The 19,227-nt window shown below is 38.3% G+C and overlaps 2 pseudogenes; both read right to left on the reverse strand.

Annotated features, from left to right (window-relative positions):
- Window positions 1-694: 694 nt before the first annotated feature.
- Window positions 695-1,170, reverse strand: LOC110306640 (immunoglobulin heavy variable 1-84 pseudogene; annotated as a pseudogene).
- A 10,251-nt stretch (window positions 1,171-11,421) lies between these two features.
- Window positions 11,422-11,872, reverse strand: LOC110307017 (Ig heavy chain V region 3 pseudogene; annotated as a pseudogene).
- Window positions 11,873-19,227: the final 7,355 nt, after the last annotated feature.

The following is a 19,227-nucleotide window of genomic DNA, read 5'->3' on the forward strand; positions in this document are numbered from 1 at the left end:
ATAAAAAAGGCTATTGACTGTAGGGATGATTACTAAGACTGAAAAGGAAGTAACTATGGGATCAACCACTTATGTGTAATCTCAGAACCTACTTCAATTAACAATTATATATGGTTGTATTGGTAAAGGAGTTCAATGAAAAGAGATTTAATAATATTTTGACTAACCTACGGGAATTATATTTACATGTCTGTGCATTCTGATATAAATATTTCTCATATTCTAAGAGACAGGAACTTCTGATGGAACACACAGCCAGAATTATCAACATACCTTACATAATACTTAAGACTATGAAGGGAGAGTTTGTTTGCCCAAATGTTGATGATTTGGATTTTATAGATCAAATTCCTTTCATACTTTATTTGCAACTATTTCAAGAAACTTCTTGTCCCTCTGAATCCAGTGATACTTTTATCGTGCATCGTCACAGTTTCCCCTCTTTATTGTTTTATTAAAAAGAAGCATGTAAATGGAGGTGGTCACTGGTGAAGAGATTGACAGTGTACAGTGTCCTGTAGGATTACCCTAATCAGCATCACTTTCCTCATCGAAATCCTCTTATAAATACAACAAAGGCACAATAAAACTGTGAGGAGGAGGCAATACATGGTCATTCAAAAATACTATTTCTGAGCAGGTCTAAAGTTTAGTCTTTTTTGTCATCTCAGTCCCAGAGCAGTTTGCTGTTCCTTCAGGGTTTTTGACACACACAGGATATGGTTATAACACTGTGACATGCACAGTAATAAACCACAGAGTCTTCAGATGTTGAGCTGTTGAGTTCCATGTAGGCTGTGTTGGAGGATTTTTCTACAGTTATTGTGGACTTACCCTCGAACTTTTCATTGTATTCAGTACCACCATATACAAAATGAATCTGTCCAATCCATTCCATGCTCTGTCCAGGCCTCTGCTTTACCTGCTCCATATAGTGGTCATTGACGGTGTAGCCAGAAGCTTTGCAGGACAGCTTCACTGGAGCCCCAGGCTTCACCAGCTCAGCTGCAGACTGCAGCAGCTGGACCTGGCAGTGGACAGCTGTGGAGAAAAAGACAGAATGGATGACATTGTCATCTCAGGCCATATCTTCTTTTCAGATTTGGTATGGGTGAGTCCTTTACCTGCAGTTACTGACAGGAGGAAGAGAAAGACCCAGCTCCATCCCATGGTTAGAGGCAGTGTGTTCAGGCACTGTGGAGAGGACACTGAACATAGGTTGTTTACAGGATGCAAACTTCCCTGTATTTACTACAATCAATTGACACAATTTTCATATTCATTAGCAGGGTATTTCTTAGAGAAGGACCTAGTCCAGCTGGAGAAGTACTGGAGAATAAGGACTGAAAATGTGAATGGATCAGGCAGCAGAATGCTCAAGTCCAACTCATAATCCTGTCTGAGGAAATGCATTCCGTAACTTTCTGTGAACTCTAGACAGATGCTGTGGATATAACTACAGGGATAAATCTCTCAATAGATTTTGTCCTGAGACTGTTGTTCCATTTGGGGATATGTTGACAAGTTGATTTACAGAGGGTGTAGTGTGATGATGGTGATGATGATGAAGAAGAAGGAGAAAGCAAAGAAGGAGGAGGAGGAGGAAGAGGAGGAGGAGATTATGATAATGGAAATTTCTAAAAACAGCGATTATTTTTTTAGTTTTATAGACTTCTTTCGCATATATGCAATTAATATTTGTCTTTCCAACAGATTTTATACTGCTTCAAAACTCAATAAATGGACTAAAAGTAAATGTGCTTCAAAAATACTTACTTATAAATGATCATTGCAGGAGGATCATTAATAACTAAATTATAGCAACAGCTTTAGATGTGTCAAGAAAGGATTTTATCACTAAGGGATATATATATATATATATATATATGTGTGTGTGTGTGTGTGTGTGTGTGTGTGTGTGTGTATACAGAGAACATTTTGGGGTTTTTGGTTTGGTTTTTTTTTTATTTTGTATATATTTTATTTTATATTAAATATATTGTACTTGCTTTAGTCCCTTAATTTTAAGATGGACAAAGCCTACTCTAAGTGATAGGTGAAAGCTATCACTTATTAACATGAGTGAAAGAACAGTATGTTTTGATGGGAAACAAATAAGAAATTTACATTGCTTTTGAAAAATGGGTGTAATTAGAGATAAATGTATTAATTAAGACAATCTCAAAATCACAAATATTAAAAGAGACCCTCATTATCAGCTTTTTTATGTTTCATTGCATTAGTGAAATTCTCTAGTATAATAAGGGGCAATAGTAGGGACAAGAGAATATTACAGGAGAAATATGCAAGTTATACAAAATTAAAGTATGAAAACTGTACATTTGTAAAGATGTTATTTCCACATTTCATAAAGATTTCTATTCTTTGAAATTCTCGATCACATATGAAATATGCTATGATCTACAATGACTTCCAGGGCTTAGACCACAATTTACAACTACTAGGTTCCTGTGGTTCCCCTTGGGACCTTACAAAAGTCTCTTTCCCAAAATCCCATTTCCTCTGTTTCATTACCTAATAACACAGTGAGTTTAATTAGTGCTACATTTACATGCACTGATAGGTTTATCACAACTAAAGAGTAAATCTTCAGAAATATTCCACCCCCAAAAAAATATATTTTGCCTATCAGGCATCACATGCCAAAAGACCTTCAGCTTGGTGTGGGCCTTCAAGTGCTCTTCACCATCAATTTTGTAATGGTATTAAAAATGAATTATATTATTTTTGGGTGAGGAGAGGGTACCTGTGTATCAAAGTGGATGTATTAACCTCAGAGGACTACTTATGTAATTCAGTTTCATGAGATTTACCTGATATTCCTAAGCTTTCCAGTAGACATCTTTACCTGCTCAGCTATTTAGAGGTCTCACATGTGGTAATTTTTACTGGATTGATTTGTGTATCTTATACTGTTAAATATATCTACTGAGAGTTCTTACATGCAATAAAACAATTAAATCTCTAGAGATAGATTGATATCCTTTGACCCCATTTTCTATATCTCTTTCCCTGTTTTATGATGGTTCTTGATTTTGATTTTTGGGTGAGAGGTTGGTATTATTACTCGTCTGTGCCTGAGTACTCTGTCAATCATTCTCAGCACTCTGACCACTCATGATTGGCTGCATTGATCTTTACACACAGCACATATGAACCTCTGTGATCAAGGCTCAGACAGTCTACTGGATATAAAGGTAAATATTTATAAGGAAGTTTGACAGCATGACCCTTAGCAATAGAGCGAGGGCATATATCATCACTAAATATCCTCTTAAACCACACTTTCCTAGGATGAAGACTTTCCTAGGAATGTTCACCAAAAACTAATAAATAAAATTGCTTTGTCCCAGCAAAACCCTCCCAAACATGTACTCAAATGGCACTACATATTATTATACCGAGGTTCATACATCCATATTTATTCACATAAATTGATGTGAATAGTTGAGCATGTTATTCATGCTCAACTTACAGCACAAAGAAGAAAGAATCATCCTAGATTTCCAACAAAGCATAAATAAACTTGAAAAAATGGTACACACAGTAAAATGAATATCACTCAGCTGTAAAATGAATTATGTAATCTATAAGTGTCTCATTGGAACTGAAAAAATATACTGAATAAATCACTCCTATCTATAAACCAAGTGCTTCACTCTCACTTATATGTGTTCAAAGATTTAAATATTTTGTTTGGTATATTGAATTGTAGAAGCAGAGAGACTAGAATTGGAACCGTAAAGTATGAGGAATTTAAAAACATGATAAAGCAAAACAGAGATATTAATAATAAAAAAAGTTTTAGATTGAGATTATAAGATCCAGAGGGTGTGGATAACTCCACAGAATGAATGTACTCCAGACACAATTGGACGGTTGCTGACATGTGAATTCACAGAGACTGTAACTGCAGACTCAGAGCATGATCCAAGTCAACTCAGATAAAATTGTAGATGGAAATGAACAAGGGCTCTCACTGCTAACCAAGAAGTTCTGCATCCAATACTCACACGCAAAGGAAAAACTAGTTTTCCCCAATGGAGATCATAGGGGGCACTAAGCACAATTAATCATGCAAAATCTGCTTAGCAGTTGGTAGCACAAAAGAAAATCAAAACAATGGTATTTTTGCAGACATTTTTTTCTAATATCATTTTCAATTCTGATTGCCTCACTGACGTTTGGCATATATATGATGGCTAGAAATTTGTGGTTTTACTGGTTTCCATGTGTGTGTTTGTGTGTGTGTGTGTGTGTGTGTGTGTGTGTGTATGTGTATGTTTAGTTTAGTTTCTTTAGTTTTTCGTTGCTTTTAAATCCCTTTTAAATTAATTTCTCATTTTTTGGTTTTTCAGAAAGAATAAAATGTGTGTAGTTTAGTGAGTTGGTAGGTAGGAAGGATCTGGAATAAGTTTGGGATAAGGGAATCAGTTATTAGAATACATTTCGTGTATTTTTTCAAAAGCTATAAAAAGCAAATAAAACAAGTAAACATAAAACTGTGAAATGTTTAATAAAGAATCTTTACTGTGTTTGGGCATGGAGATATCACAAGTCAATCAAAGCCGGGCAGATCAGTTAATACAATTATGAAAAGAAACCACAGATTATACAGAGTACCGTCCCCATCCATCTCATCTCTCTCTCTTTTTTTTTAATATTTTTTATTATGTATTTTCCTCAATTACATTTCCAATGCTATCCCAAAAATCCCCCTCCCCCGCCACTCCCCTACCCACCCATTCCCACTTTTTGGCCCTGGCATTCCCCTGTACTGGGGCATATAAAGTTTGCAAGTCCAATGGGCCTTTCCAGTGATAGCCGACTAGGCCATCTTTTGATACATATGCAGCTAGAGTCAAGAGCTCCGGGGTACTGGTTAGTTCATAATGTTGTTGCACCTACAGGGTTGCAGATCTCTTTAGCTCCTTGGATACTTTCTCTAGCTCCTCTACTGGGGGTCCTCTAATCCATTCAATAGCTGACTGTGAGCATCCACTTATGTGTTTGCTAGGCACCGGCCTAGTTTCACAAGAGACAGCTATATCAGGGTCCTTTCAGCAAAATGTTGCTAGTGTATGCAATGGTGTCATCGTTTGGAGGCTAATTATGGGATGGATCCCTGGATATGGCAGTCTCTAGATGGTCCATCCTTTTGTCTCAGCTCCAAACTTTGTCTCTGTAACTCCCTCCATGGGTGATTGTTTCCAATTCTAGGAAGGGGCAAATTGTCCACACTTTGGTCTTCATTCTTCTTCAGTTTCATGTGTTTTGCAAAGTGTATCTTATATCTCGGGTATACTAAGTTTCTGGGCTAATATCCACTTATCAGTGAGTACATATCATTTGAGTTCTTTTGTGATTGTGTTACCTCACTCAGGATGATGCCCTCCAGGTCCAACCATTTCATCTCTTTATGAGAATTCTTGCCCACATGCTGACCCCTGCTGGTCATGAACTCCGATGCATTTAGGTTTTTCTTGTCTCACACAAGTCTGCCTTAAGAAATTCCTGTAACTCCAGTGTTTACAGAGCTCAGCTGAAGGGATAAATGACTCTAGTTTACCTAGGGATAACGTTGTCTCCATCAGTGATTTTAAATTGTGCTACTATGGTTATAATATCCCTCTAAAAGACAGATTCTACCTTGGTCGCATTTGGATCCAGCTCTACCAGTTCCCATTTCTAGAAAAGTAATAACAGGAAGTAACAGCTGCTTTGCTGTTTTCATCAGGCTAGACCTCTGGCAGAACACCTGTGACAGAGGGTAAATCAATCTCCCTACATTGTTTATTAGACAGAGTGAAAAGTCTTACACAATAATTGTACACAGGAGTGAGACTATTGCTATTAATAACTAAAATGTTGAAGCAGATAGGACCTGTCTGAAACTTAGAAGCTCAAACAATTTTGAACATAGTGCTGAAATAGGGCTATACTAACAAGTAAAAACTCTGCTTAGAAAAGATGAAATTGAGCAATCAGATAACTGTCTGAATCTTAGAGATCTGCAATGAGACTTACTCCATAATTGCAAGGGCTCTCAGGGACCCCAACAACAACCAAAAACAATACATAGGCTTGACCAAGACACCCAATGTATGTATAACAAATGGGTAGCTAAATCTTCATGTGAGTCCCCTAATAACAGAAGTGGAGGCTGTCCCTAAGGTGCTACCTGTCTTGAAATCCACTCCCCTACTGGACTAACTTGTCTGATCTCAGTGGGAAATGATGCCCCTAACCCTGTAGAGACTTAATAGGCCAGAGTTGGGGGATATCCAATGGTGCACCTACCATCTCAGAGGAGAAGGGAAAGGAATAGAAGGAGGGACTTGTTTATGTGGGACCAGTGGAGAGGGCAACATCTGGAATTTAAAAATCACTCAATCAATCAATCAATAAAATGCCCCCCATTGGATATCCTATTAAACATGTCAAATTAAAAATAAACTCCTCACCCTGACATAGGTTAATCCATATATATATAAATATGGGATATATATATATATATATATATATATATATATATATATATATATTCCCTCCCACTACTCCTTCCTGATACTTGTCACCTCTTCTGTCTGGATCAACTTCCTTCCTGTTTCTTGTAAAAACAGGCTTCTAAGAGGTAAAAATAAAACTTAGCAAAATAAAATATAATTAGCTAATATAAAAGGCATTTGACTGAAGTTGGAAAAGGTTAATCAACAAAAGCAAAAAAGTCCTAAGAAAAGGCACATGAATCAGAGGTCATCTAATTCAAACAATCAGAAGTCCCATAAAACTACTAAAATCAAAGTATAATATATACAAAAAGGACCAGAAACAGACCCATGGTGGCCCTGTTCTTGCAAATGCCTTTGTGAGTTCTTGTGACGTTGGATCAGTTGAGTTAAAGGCCTTCAAATCCTGGTGCCTACTGTCTCTTATGATTCTTTTTTCTTTTTTTATTGGCTATTTTTTTATTTACATTTCAAAGGTTATCCTGTTTCCCGTTTATCTCCTAAAAATCTATATCCCCCTCCCCCTGCTTCTGTTGGGGTGTTCTCCTACTCACACACCTACTCCTGCCTCTCCACCCTAACATTCCCCTATATTGGGACATTGAGCCTTCAAAGGACCAAGGGCCTCTTCTCCCATTGATGCCCAACAAGGCCATCTTCTGCTACATATGTGGCTAGAGCCATGGGTCCCTCCATGTGGACACTTTGGTTGGTGGTTTAGTCCCTGGGAGAACTGGGCAGTTCTGGTTGGTTGATATTGTTCTTCCTATGGGGTTGCAAAATTCTTCAGCTCTTTCAGTCCTTTCTCAAATTCTTCTATGGGGATACCGTGCTAAGTCCAATGGTTGGCTGCAAGCATCTGGCTCTGTACTTGTCAGGCTCTGGTAGAGCCTGTCAGAAGACAACTATATCAGGCTCCTGTCAGTATGCACTTGTTAGCATCCACAATAGTGTCTGGGTTTGGTAACTGTATATGGGCTAGATCTTCAGGTGGGGCAGTCTCTGGATGACCTTCCCTTCAGTCTCTGCTCCAAATTTTTGTCTCCATATTTTCTCCTGTGAGAATTTTGCTCCCCCTGCTAAGAAGTATCCACACTTTGGTCTTTGGTCTTCTTGAAATTCATATGTTCTGTGAATTGTATACTGGGTATTCCAAGCTTTGGGGCTAATATCCACTTACCAGTGAGTCCATACCACGTGTGTTCTTTTGTGATTTCATTACCTCTCTCAGGATGATTCTAGTTCCATCCATTTACTTAAGAATTTCATGAATTCATTGTTTTTAATAGCTGAGTAGTACTCCATTTTGTAAATGTACCACATATACTGTATCCATTTCTCTGTTGAAGAACATCTAGATTTTTTCCAGCTTCTGGCTATTAAAAACAAGGCTGCTATGAACATAGTAGAACATGTGTCCTTGTTATGTGTTGAAGAATCTTTTGTGTATATGCCTAGGAGTGGAATTGCTGAGTTCTCAGGTAATTTTGTGTACAATTTTTCAAGGAAACCCCAGACTGATTTACAGAGTGGTTGTGCAAGCTTGCAATCCCACCAATAATCCTTATGTACATGGGGTTGAGATTTAGAGGAAGAATCTACTGGACAGTGATGGTATCCTAGGGAAGGGAAATTGAATGTATAGGGATGGATTAAAATTGAAGGGCCTGGAGCTGAGCGTAAAGGATTGTAGCCTGACAACAGAATACATAACAGCTCACATTCACATTTAAGAAAATATATACATGTTTCTCTTTTAGGGTCTGTATCATTCTAATTTATATGAGACTTTTTCTGTAGTTCAACCTACTTACTAGCAAATTGCATGATTTTGTATATGTTAACAGCTGTGTAATGTTCTTTTGTATGGACATCTTTTTCCCCTTTTATTAAAAATAGATTTTCTTTTTTATACAATACATCCTGATTAGAGTTCTCCCACCCTCTACTACGGCAAGTTCTGCGCTTCAACTATCATCTAGTTCCACCCTCTTTCTAACACTCATTAGACAAAAATAGGCTGCTAAATTATAAAAACTAAACTTATAGAAGTAAATATAATGTAAAACAAAACCATCATTCAAAAGTATGTCAAGGAAAATCAAAGAATGAAAAAAAGGACCAAGAGAAAGATTAAGAATCATAGACCCATTTGCTCATACACTCAATAATTTAGTAATAAAACTAAATCATAACAAATACTGAAACCCATGTTAGACTTTAGGCAGAAAGAGAGATATTGGAACACACAGCTCTAAATGGACCCCCCCATTAAATCCTGAAAGACCCACAACGTGAGAACTCCCCCACGTTCTGACTCAGGAGAGGCGACACCCCAAATCAATCACGAGAAACAGTCTTGCTGCAAACTGCAAGAGGACATTTAATTTAAGAGCGCTCTCGGGCCCACGGTCATACACCATGCAGGTGTAGAGGACGTTGGCACCCCGAGTAGCTGGGTAAGGGGGCATTTAAAGGAAGAAACCACAACTCAAGGAAGTGGGGAGGGCGTTGTTGGAAAATACCAAAGATACCAGTTAAGAGTCACAAGGAAGTGCAAAGTCACAAGAGTCACAAGGAATACCTGATAATTTTTCTGGTGATCTCTCAAGACAGTTTCTAAGAGCCCCTAACAATTAGCACATTCTTTGTATGAACACTCTTTGAACCCAGGAAGCAGGTGGGTGGAGGAATGTTGCTATCTGTTTTATGATTAGCATACCTTGGAGCATTGAGTCACAGAGGTCACATTCCCAAGCCTGAGCCTAAAGGCCTAGAATTTTGCTTTTATTTTTTTTTTTTCAGTTCCATTCTTCTGAGCTCAAGGAAGCCCACAGAAGATGCAACTGAAAGAGTGTAAGAGCCAGAGGTGAAAGAGGATGCCAGAAGAACAAGACTATCTAAATCACCTGAGCAAAGGTCATGTGAATAGAAAGAGATTGAAGCAGCAAGCACGGGACTAAGACCAATCAGCACCAGGTCTTCATTACATACAAGGTGGCTTTCAGTTTAGTTCTACATTTATTCATCCAATTTTTCCACTGATAACCTCTAGACCATTCCCAATTTCAGCTTATACCAATTGAGCACCAATGAATGTGATAAAACAAGTGTCTAGTAGGATGTCGAGTCCTTTTTTAATATGCTCAAGAGTGGCATAGTTAGCTATTGAGGGATATTTAGTCAGCAAGGTCCTGAGATGCTTCAACATTTTAGTTATATATATTAACAGTATCACTCCTTTGTACAATTACTGTGTGTAATGTCCTCCAGCCTAAAGCAGGCTGGTTCAGACCTTATGCCAGTGAGGTGCGGCCACCTGGGGTGCAGCTTCTCTGACTCAGCTAGTTTCCTTTGATGTGACACTACCTACCACTTGCCACTGTATACCTACAGTAAACTATCTGTTCTTAGACTCCCTGAAATCTGATCCATATTGGCAAATTTAATCTGCACCCAGTTCTCAGTGTCATCTCTTCTCATGGTTTGCTTCCACACATAGAAATAGAGACACAATAGTTCACAAATTCTCTATAGCACAAAGATAGCCACCAGGAATACAAGTAACTGTGAAAGCTAGTGCTACATTAGAATATGTTTCTAAAGACTAGTACTGTACAGTTAATTATTGAGACTGTGACCACCTTTTATACAGTCAAATATTAACATGAGACCTCAAAATCAACCCATATTAGCAGGTACAAACATTGAGTCGGTAAATGAGTTTGAAAGAACCTAGTGGGGAAACCCCCACTCAATTCCTGATTCGGCATGCACCCAAGAATCACGAACAGACGACCATCTTGATGTAAAAGCACGAAGTAGTTTAATGATGGAGCTCCGGGCCAACATGTATCTCCCGCAGGGGACAGAGGTGTCGACCACATGGTGGAGCCATAATGGTGGAGCTCCTCCAGGTCGAAACATATCTCACACAGGAGACAGTGGTTTCGACCCCGAGGCTTGGAAGCTAGGGGTTTTTATAGAAAAGGGGCTGGGGCTGGGGGAGGAATTGGCGCAGTTTCACATGATTGGTCTATTTAAACATTAGAAGCCTGTTAACATTTAACTTAGGTCAGAAGGGTGGGAGATAGGGAGGTGCTGGGCCAGTCCGGCATGTCCAGCATGTCATTCTCTTTATCTTTATGGCTAAGCAGCCTCAGGAGTGTCTTAACGATAGGCCTGCCCGGGCATGTCCTGGCCTGTTCTGCTACGTTCTCAGCCCCAGGTTTCAAAGCTCACAAACAACTCTTTGGGCTATTTGACTTAAATTACATGAATCACAGGTCTCAAGTTTTATTTCCTTTCAAGTTCTGTGAAAAATGATTTAATATTAATTTGTCTAACAGATAGGAATTACATTTGTGTGGCTTTACATTCTGATATAAATACATTCTACATTCTAACACCCTCAAACTTCTGCTGGATACAGTCAGGGTGAATAATACACATCTAAGTCACTTAAGACATAGACCAGTAAAGATTTGTTGATTCCCAGAGATGGTGGAAATTTACAGGTCAAATTCTTATTATACTTTTTTCCCAGCTATACCAATAAACATTCTAGGATTTATCAGAATACAGAGATGTTTGTATTGTGAATAATCACACTATCCTATTTTATTGTTTTATTAAAGAAGAAAAATGTCAATGGAGGTGGTCATTGGTAATGACATTGACAAGGTATGGGGTACTCTAGAATTATCCTAAATCAGCATCATGTAATTCATAGATGTCCTTTTACAAAGCTGACAAAAACACAATAAGTCTTTAAGGAACAGATACAAAAATGGATTTTCAAAATGATTGTGAATAAGCAAGAATTCAGGCCAATCTCTGAGTCATCTCAGTCCCAGGGCAGCTTTCTTCTCCTCCAGGGTTTCTGACACACTCAGGATGTGGTTGCAACACTGTGCCTTGCACAGTAATAAACAGCAGAGTCATCAGATGTTAATCGGCTGAGCTCCAAGTAGACTGTGCTAGAGGATTTTTCTACAGTCAATGTGGCCTTGCCCTTGAACTTTTCATTGTACTTAGTATCATCATTGTAAGGATGAAAATTCCCAATCCACTCTAGGCTCTTTCCATGATTCTGCTTCATCCACTCTATAGGATAGGTAGTGAAGGTGTAGCCAGAAGCCTTGCATGACATCTTCACTGAGGCCCCAGGCCTCACCAGCTCAGCCCCAGACTGCTGCAGCTGGACCTGAGAGTGGACACCTGTGGAGAGAAAGGCAGAGTAGATGTCACATGAGTGTATGGCCTCTCTTCGAGTTTGAAACTGTGAGCCCCTTACCTATAGCTGTTGCCACTAGAAAGAGGATGATAGAGATCCACCCCATTGTGAGGTCCTATGCACTCAGTGATTATAGAGAAGACTGTGATCTTATGTTTTGTGGGCTGTAGACATCCCTATATAAACCACTGTAGACTCACAGGATTTGCATATTCATGAGCAGGGTACATCTTAGATAAGGACCTACTGCTTGCTGGAGAAGAAGGTGGTAAATGATATCTGCCTCACGTACCAGCATGATGAGGTCCATGTCCTAATTATCTCAGAGGAAATTCATCCCATACCCCTTCCTTAGGCCCTGTGAAGAGGCTATGAATGTAACATTAGGCCAAAGCTCTAAAAAATTTGCAGCCTGAGACAGTGGCTGCACTTGTAAAAGATTAACACATAGATTTGCACGTAGTTACAAGGATGGCCATGGTGTTGAGAAATTTCAAAATCAGCTAAGTTATTAGAATTTGCAGCCTCCTTACAATACATGCAGTTAACACTTGTGAATTCCAACATATTATATACTAAAAATCTCACCCACACAACAAAAAGTAATTGCAGTTCAAACTATTTATTTACATAGCTTAGTTATACTGATGTTGCTGCAGTAATTCTTTATATACAAACTATGTTATTGTCAAAAGAAGATTGCATGAGGAAATAAATACACACATATACATGTATAAAACACACACATACCTACACTCACAGACACCCCCACACACACACACACATCTATCTATCTATCTATCTATCTATCTATCTATCTATCTATCTATCTATCTATCTAATCAGCACACCTTTCATTAGATCAGAATAAATACTTATGTCAACTTTAGTAAAATGGATGCAACTGGAGATGATGGTATTAACTGATGTCATATTAGAAACATGGACATTGAGTGAGACTCTAAGTAGTACTTAAAAACTGCACTGTTATATAGACATACGCATACAAATAAATACATAATGATGTGACTTGAAACTCTCTAGTATAATAAAGTGAAAAATAAGAGGGCAAGAAATATGAAGGTAATATATATGGGGAAAATATACACAGTGTAAGCAATACACTTGTATGAAAATCCTAAACATGTATAAAATTAATGTAATCTACTTTACAGAATTATTTTAGTTGTTTGCAATTTCCATTTATAAATGAAATATACTATGATCATATCTACCTCTACTATGTCCCCCTGGTTTCCCTTGGTACCTTCCAATAGATCTTCTTCCCAACATCCTGGCCTCTTTTATTTTATTAACTAATAGCATGATGCCCAATTACTGCTATTTATATACACATAGGTGAGGTCATTCACTAGTACATAGGGAACCTTCAAAAACATTCCAAAAATGTGGTTAAATTTTCCTCATTGGTCATCAAATGTCAAAAAGCCCTCAGATTGATTTTTAAAAATTATATACTATGTTTAGTTGTAAGAACAGAACACACATGTACCATTATATATGTGTTTTCCTAAGACGACAACCTTGGAAATTCAATTTGTGTGTTGTAAGATATAGGTTCAAGGGATTAAGCTATTATTACTAAGCTTTCCAGGAGATACTTTATCTGATCAATTATTGCACAGGCTCTCATATTGTAACTTTGGCTGTTTGAACTTATTGTCCATGGCTTGTGCTCAGAACTGTAGCTGATGAGAGCTCATGTCAAGTCCTGAGACTTTATATCATGTATATAATACTCAACATTCTGGATCTTATGTTCTTTCTAATCCCTCTTTTGTGATGGTCTTTGGGTTTTTGTTGGGCCATTTATATAGATGTCTCATCAGTGATTAAGTATTCAGAGGTTTATTCTCGGCACCCTGTCTATTAAAACATGTCTACATTAATTAATACACACTACACACAGAAGCTTCTGTGATTAAGGCCGAGAACAACAATAATCTATTGGGTATAAACATAAATATTATAAGGCAAGTTGAGTACTTGACCATAAGCAATGCAACAAGGGTCTACTATGCCTATGTCATCTGCAGCCATGGGCTTTTGACTATGTTTACCTGGGAAGAAGTCTTTCCTATGGTGCAGGGCCAAAATTCAATTAGAAAATGAAGTGCTCCATCCAATAGATTACTGTGAGCACCATTTCTATATTTGCCAGGCACTGGCATAGCCTCACAAGAGAGAGCTATATCAGGGTCCTAATGAAGGAGCTAGAGAAAGTACCCAAGGAGCTAAAGGGGTCTGCAACCCTATAGGAGGAACAACAACATGAACTAACCAGTACCCCCCACCCCAGAGCACTCTCTCTAGTTGCATATGTAGCAGAGGATGGCCTACTTGGCCATCGATGGGAGGAGAGGCCCTTGGTCTTGTGAAGATCATATGCCCCAGTACAAGGGAATGGTAGGGCCAGGAAGCAGGAGTGAGTAGGTTGGGAAACAGGGAGGGGGTAGGGTATAGGGGGCTTTGGAGATAACATTTGATATGTAAATGAAGAAAATATCTAATAAAAAAAAGAAAGTGAAGTGTGCAGGCAGCTTTCTTCCAAGCTTCCTCGCCATTCCCCTGCTCCTTCCTGCAGTTAGCACAGTTAGGCTTCACTCCTCTCTCCCTGGCCATTCAGAAGGGATTCAGTATGGAGCCAGCATATCACTGTCCATAAACACATCCCTTAACACCCCTGCCAGGAGCCATAAATGCCTGCTTTAGAATACACAAATATCAGCCTCCTTGCTTCCAGGTTACTGAGGCTGGCACTCTCACAGATAAATGGCTAAGCACTTACCAGGTGAAGCTGGGGCCTGTCCCTGGGAAAGAAGCAAAAAGAAAACATTATTTTTTGTTTTTGTTTTTAAGTTGACTAAGATATATGTAGAGAGAATCAAGATGTACAGATACTTTATTTGCCTTCTTCTAAACATCCTTGAGAAGATAATCAGGGGTCGCAGGTAGGAATGGCTGATCTTAAAACAGACTAGTTTCTGAAAGCACCATAAAGTTATTCCCCAGGTCAGAAGAGTTCTCCTGCTTCCAGTCACAGGATTCCACCTTGGCGAACATTGTCATATTTGAAAAATGACTTCCCTGTTGCCTCCTCTGTCACCCTAAAATCCAAAGAATCTCACACTATGCTGTATATAAGCACCAAGCCTTTTAGGCTCCAGTTGGCACTCCTGTCCTGCACAGTGGGAAGATTTTAGATCCAAGTCTGACTCCTATCAATAAAAGACTCTTTTTGTATCTTTGCATCTGGCTCTGCAGTTCTGAGAGCTCTCCTGTAGGTAGGTCATTCAGAATCAGGGACTCAACAAAAGCAATTTGTCTCAACGTAACTGTCAGGCACTAAGGAGGGTACATCTTACCTGAAGACTGATATTATAAACTGCTAGGTCATGTACTGTAAAAGATCAATGAGGCCATTAGGGTCTGAGGAATGTTAAGGAGATGATATAGTAAAATAAATATAAATTGAAGTAGAGAAGTCAGATCATTGAGGCATGATATTTCAAACATGAAATGGTGTTGTGAAATGGAGAACAAGACATTTGAAAAGCATAAACCAAATTAAAGGGTGATAAGAGAGGTAAGATGAAATCACTGATAAGTGGATATTAGCCTAGAAACTTAGAACACCCAAGATATAAGATACAATTTGTGAAACACATGAAACTCAAGAATGAAGACCAAAGTGTGGACACTTTGTCCCTTCTTAGAATTGGGAACAAAACACCCATGGAAGGAGTTACAGAGACAAAGTTTGGAGCTGAGACGAAAGGGTGGACCATCTAGAGACTTCCATATCCGGGGATCCATCCCATAATCAGCCTCCAAACGCTGACACCATTGCATATACTAGCAAGATTTTGATGAAAGGACCCTGATATAGCTGTCTCTTGTGAGACTATGCTGGGGCCTAACAAACACAGAAGTGGATGCTCACAGTCATCTATTGGATGGATCACAAGGCCCCCAATGGAGGAGCTAGAGAAAGTACCCAAGGAGCTAAAGGGATCTGCCGCCCTATAGGTGGAACAACAATATGAACTAACCAGTACACCCCTGAGCTCCTGTCTCTAGCTGCATATGTATCAGAAGATGGCCTAGTCGGCCATCAGTGGAAAGAGAGGCTCATTGGTCATGCAAACTTTATATGCCTTAGTACAGGGGAACGACAGGGCCAAGAAGTAGGAGTGGATGGGTGGAGGAGTGGGGGGGGGTAATGGGGGACTTTTGGGATAGCACTGGAAATGTAAATGAAGAAAATAACTAATTTAAAAAAAAAGAAATCTAAAAAGTCTGTTGAAGTAAAAATTTAAAAAATATTAAGGGTATAAAATACATATAGCACAATAAAACAAGTATTTTGGGAGTAAAAAAGGTGCATTATAGAGTACAAGGCAACAAAACTTAAAAACTGACTTCTAAACAAATAGTCAAAAAATAATCATAGTTGCCTAGTATACATTTGGGAATATAATTATGTTGATGGTTTAATTTCATGTTCAGAATGTAGTGTGGGTTTATGGATCTCCTCATACATTATTTTTATCAAAAATAAAAGATTTAAGGAAAGTATGTGTAAAATGGTGACATACAGACTTGAAATGTAATTAATATTATTTCAGTTTTCTGGTTCTTGTCATGATCTATGGTTATGTGCATTATAGACTTGCAGAAATCTGAGTAGAAAGTTAAGAAAGGAAACCTCAGAGGATACAGAGTTCCCCACTCACGGACCACATCTCTCTGATGGGTATTCTTGGCCCTAATCTGCCCCCTGCTGGTCAAGAACTCACCTGTAGGTAGATTTTCCATCCTTTACACTTAAGATGCCCAGTCTTATTTGAGCAGTAACATGCCCATGCAACTAATGTGCTTGGTGGGTTCAGATGTAGTGTGAAAGTGATCTTGTTTAAAGGGAAATGAAAAAAGCATGTCTCAGCATCTGAATTTAAGTTGTTTCTTCATTATCATCAATGATGCTTTCAAAGTTATCTGCTTGCATAGTGGCAGTTGGATCCAGGTCTAAGAGTCCTCATTTGTAATAAGATGCAAACAAGTGAGATCAGGGTCGTTGTTGCAGTCACCAGGCTGTACCTGGGCTAGAGAAGCTGAGGACAGAATGACCATGATGAATCTGGAGCTCAGATGGAGCTTCACATGTATCCATGTGTGAATTCCTGGAACAGATACAGGAGTCAAGAGACAGGGAAGGAACCACCGTGATGCTCACAGAAAAGTTAACAGTTCAAAACAATTCACTTTGAGAAGGAAGTGAAATCAACAAATTATTCTGCAACACAGTATGTTTTTCAACCTGCATGTGTATGCATTTAATGAGACGAAGGGAGAGAGAAAAGTCTCATTATAATGTTCCTAATGGGTGAAGAAAATGTGTGCTTAGAAAGCTCTATCTTTCCTTTTGTGCCTTCTCAAACCAGGATTCACTTATTCCTGCACAGGGTATGTGTTATTTAAGTATTACAGGATTTGTGTTTTTGCTAATGAATGATGGCTTTGGAATATTGTCCCACTATGAGAGAAAAAAACAACACTTTGTATGTGATAATGGGTATTTAAGTATCTGAAGAAAAGCTATTCATATTAAACGAAAATACATACTACAGACATTCAGAATATTCATGTATATTGTGTTCTTACTTTGGTTTCACAAGTTAGACGTACCTAATACTGCAGGATAGAGAGAGAATGACCAGTTCAATGCATGTCTTCTCTTCCATAACTGGTCAGAATCTATGTGATGTACTATGAATTGTCAGTTCACAGGGCAGCATCCTTAGGGCATCAAGGACTTCTGACTATAGAGGAACAGTTATCCCTATAGTTCTGAAGGCGACTTTGTTTTATCTTGGCATTTCAGACCCCTTGAAGTGATGGGTAATGTTGATAATGCTGTATTTCATACTCCATTGTATAGGATGCTGGTGGCTCACATAGGTTGCAACCCACAGTAGTGCATGACTCATTAAGTAGTGTGGATTTACATAGACAACCTCTTCTTATAGTGTAATTCATTCACAAATGTCCAGGTCCCCTAGAATGTAAATAAATAATATAAGCTTCTCCTTATTTAGAATAATATGAGGATCATAATACTTGCTGATCTGGTACAATGTCTATGAAACTGTGCAAGAACTATCCTTAAATAAATGATCATATTGATTTATAGCATTTTTCTATTTTTCCCCTTTCCACATCAATGTTTTTTTTTCCTTTTTCCTCTGGTTGGGTCCTCTTTTCATTGATCACAAATGCCTAGCATTACCTTTTGGACCTGTCTATATATGATGATTCTGAAGACCATCTAAGGAACTGAGCACAATTTCACTATTTCAGGTTCCTTTTCAGAGAGGATTGTGTCTGGAAACTGGCTCACATCATGTCACTCTGATTCCTTCACAAATTGATACACTTTGGTGTTCCCAGTGGCCAGATATATAAGATGCAAGAATATCCATTTTAAAGATGTTTTCAAGAATCTCTGGAATGTTCAGTCTGTAACTTACCTCTGAAGTAAGTGACTAACAAATTCTACATTCATCTTGGACAATGTCCTCAGTCACCATCTGGACAAAACACTGAGGATCACTGTCACACCTGTTATCCCAAAGACTGTAAAATTGGTCTTCTATTATTGTGGTTAGTGTTCTGTAATTGTCATGTGATTACAGGCAGGATATTGGGAATAGAGAAGAGTATACATTTGGAATCTGTGATCAATGCATACTCCTTGAGCCTCCAACTCAAAATTTATGAAAGAACCTAGGGTGATTGAAAATATTTGTTTAAGAATATTTCAAATAACAAATTAGCAGTGAAAAATACCTTTATTTCAAGGATTTGGGAGGTAGAGACATGTGGATCTCTGAGTTCAAGTCTAAGTTTGTCTACAAAGATAGAGCTTCAGGACAACCAGAGCTATATAAAGAAACCCAGTGTGGGAAAACACAGCACAACAAAGGAGTATATTAAGAGCAATGCTCATCATATCCTGGGAATTAGATATTGATTTAGTGTATGATCAAACACTTCTACTCCATTGTTATTGACCAAATTATGGTAAATACATGTGCTCACATTAATGCCAACATAGGTATAGGCATATACTTTGTCTGTCCTAGTTCTTAATTAAAACACCAAGACATATTTATTAATTATAGCTTTTAGCCTTATCTTACTCTTGTTACTAACTAGCTCCTATGAATTAAATTAAAATATCTATATTAGTCTATGTTCTGCCAAATTGATTGTTAGTTATATTTCCTTGAATTCTGGCCTGCTTTTTCCTCTTCATCTGTCTGGTAACATTTGCTCCTGTCACCGAGTTTCTTTCTCTCGCTGGAAGTTCTACCTGTTCTCTCCTCCTCTGTGACAGGCCATCAGCTTTTTATTAAACCTGTCAAGAGTTGAGAGCAC

This window comes from Mus caroli, unplaced genomic scaffold (genome assembly GCF_978045245.1).
Source record: "Mus caroli unplaced genomic scaffold, Mus_caroli_1 scaffold_14, whole genome shotgun sequence".
Classification (NCBI taxonomy): Eukaryota; Metazoa; Chordata; class Mammalia; order Rodentia; family Muridae; genus Mus; species Mus caroli.